Source organism: Falco biarmicus, chromosome 19 (genome assembly GCF_023638135.1).
Source record: "Falco biarmicus isolate bFalBia1 chromosome 19, bFalBia1.pri, whole genome shotgun sequence".
In the NCBI taxonomy this organism is placed as follows: Eukaryota; Metazoa; Chordata; class Aves; order Falconiformes; family Falconidae; genus Falco; species Falco biarmicus.
Genome location: NC_079306.1, coordinates 6,010,185 through 6,013,087, shown reverse-complemented (window position 1 = coordinate 6,013,087; position 2,903 = coordinate 6,010,185).

Below are 2,903 nucleotides of genomic sequence, written 5' to 3'. Positions count from 1 at the left end.
TGACGGGAGGGAGGGTGTGTCAGGGACTGCCTGGTGTGTGCCACCTCCCTGGAGCTCTCCTGCTGCTATGCTTCATGGATGTCAAAGCTGGAGGCATCTTTCTAACATCAGGTCTCCTGTGCATTGCAAGCCAGCAAATCCAATCGCGTCCAGATCTTGTGTCATTTGGAGGCAGAATGAGGGGTGGTTTGGTCTGTGTTTGTTTGTTTTTTTTTTACTAAGTGTCAGCTTGGGCTTTACAAATCCTGTTGTGGTGGGGAACATTCACTTACCCCTCTTCTGATGGAGCATGGCTGCTGCTTCCAGGGTCTGATCTCCCCTTGAACTTTCTGAACCTCCTTCCCAGGTAGAGTCTCTTCACCCACCTTCTAGGGGAAAAAAAAGAAGAAAAAACCCCAAACAAACAAACAAAAAAACCCCAGCTACAAGCCACTGCCTCATAGGTGGTCTCAAACCTTGCTTTTCAAACCCAGGTCCAAGCTGTCTGAGGCACTAAGGCCAAAACGGGCTCCCGTTCCCATGGTGCTCCCTTTCGTGCTGTGCATGCAACAAGGTCTCTCCCCTGCCTGATTCCTGCTGGTTCAGATACACACAGTTTCCAGAGAACAAAATCCCTTGGAGACAGTGCACAAGGGACACTTGCTCACGGCTGAAGAGTGCAGCTAAAGCTAGCATTAATTCCACTTACAGGATGAAATTGGCAGGAGAGCAACTAAATTTTCTGTCCAGTTCTAAAGTGCTCTCAAAGTGATCTAATTTATCACTGCAGCAGCAGCAGCAGCCATTCAAATGCTCTCCTAGCTCCCTGGCTTTGCGATCAGGTGATAAGATGACTTCATGTTAGCAGATGGGTCCAAGTTCTTTGTCTCCATTTCTTGGGTCCTCACCAGATCTTGTGGTTGCACTTGGCCCTTTCAGCCTTCTGCTGTGCTGCTGCACCGTGAATGGCTCTGAGCTTTATGGTTCAAAACACCACCCTTGCTTAGGGGAGACTTCTGTCTGCCCAGCGCATGTGGCTGTGGGTTTGGTCTTCAAGGAGCAAACAGTGCTGGTAGGATGTGCTGGGCTGTGCTTCTTTTTCTATGTCCAGGTGAGAGAGGAACAGAGAGGAGCAAGGGATCTGCCTCTTTTCTTGAAGCAACAGATTCATATGTAGAATCCCTGAGAGCAGAAACATCTCATACTAGGAGAGGTGGGTCTGTCCAAGATGTGCCATATGCTACACCGTATACAGGAGAGGGGAAGAGACTTTAGGGCACCTGTGGATACAATCAGCCAAGGAGGGGGCATGTGAGGTTAGCAGAGTGGATGGAGAAGTGTAGGATAGGGAGGGTGGGGAGTCAAGGACCAGGTGAGGAAGAGGGAGGAGGATCTGAACACTGAAGATTGGGCTTTTTTGTGAATAGTGCATGGACCAAACATCTCAGTCTTTGTCCCTGGCACTCTGCTGATATCACTCGCATGCCCTTCAGTGGGAGCAACTGTTCACTAAGCGTAGCTTGGAGTGAGATTTAGCTTGTATAATTTTAGGTGTGGTTCAGCTAATGAGATGGATGCGTCTGACTACCAAGGGAGATGGTTCAACAGGTCCTACTGACTGACACACAGCACCCTTGGACATACCCTCATTTAGACAAGCACAGCTAGATTCACTTGCTGGAGAATCAGCAGTTAGCCTGACTCCAAATGCCTGAGAGTACCTGAGACATTCCCACCACAACAAAAGCTGGAGGTCTGAGTGGTACCATTCTTTCTGCTTCTGCCAGACTGCTGCTATTCAATTGGTACTGCAAGCTCAGAGGGAACATGCAGCTGACAGACAGAACAGGGTAGTCTCTCCCACGCTCACAGGGGACACCACAAAAATGTACCCACCACACTCGCATAACCTCAGGGCTCTCTGAGCTATGGAGTGAGGATGTGCTGGAAATTCAATGCATAGTTTCCAGCTTTCACCTTGAGTTTGCTCATTTTTACCCATATTTCTTCTTACATCTTTTGTGAAGGCAAATAAATGTAAAAAAAAATAAAACAAAAAAAAAGGAGAGATGGATGAGCATTTGGGAGCAGAGAACACCAACGTGACAATGTCTGTCTTGGGAAAGAGGCAACTGGAAGAGGTAGAGGGATGATAAGATGCATGCAGATCAAGGGACACATGCCTCTGACTGGAGTCACTGGGATCCAGGGAACCTCACCAACCCTCCCCATCCTCTGAACAACCTCCAACACGCCCCCACACACACACCCCCACTCTCTCTCTCTCTCCTTACTCAGAAGTAAACCTGAGTGTCATTGAAATAACAGCATCCCTGCAGCCCAAGTGGCAACTGGCTTTTCCTAAGCATTGAACTCAGAAAAAGGATGAGACAGAAAGACCACAGCCCTCTGGAGAAGTCTTGAGAAGAACCCATCAGTACTTCTGCCAGAAGTTACATCAGAGATGAAGCACAGCCACACTGCTCATACACAGACTGTTAAAAAGTTTAACCATTAAGTTTAACCATTGGATCATTACCTCTATGCACAGCCCAAGACCGAATACTGTAAGTCACCACTATCTTTTCTAACTATCAGGCAGTACATGTGGTTACCAGCGTGGGGCTCACACAACCTAACATCAATCATCAACAGAGCAGATATGCATATCTGCCCCCAGTGCTGGGATCCTTTCATTGTATTGTACTTCACCTCGGGATGGCAGGACTCAACACCCCCTGCATATCTCTCTTGACTGTTACAGATGTGCAGGGCACAGGTGGGGATGACTCTTCAATGGATGAGTGCAAGTGAAGGCATAAACCCACTTTTTCTGCATGCAGACACCTGCAAGTCATCTATGCAAAGATAAGCCTAACTTGATCACTAGCCAGAGCTTTAGCATAATTATGAGCTGTTTAAGC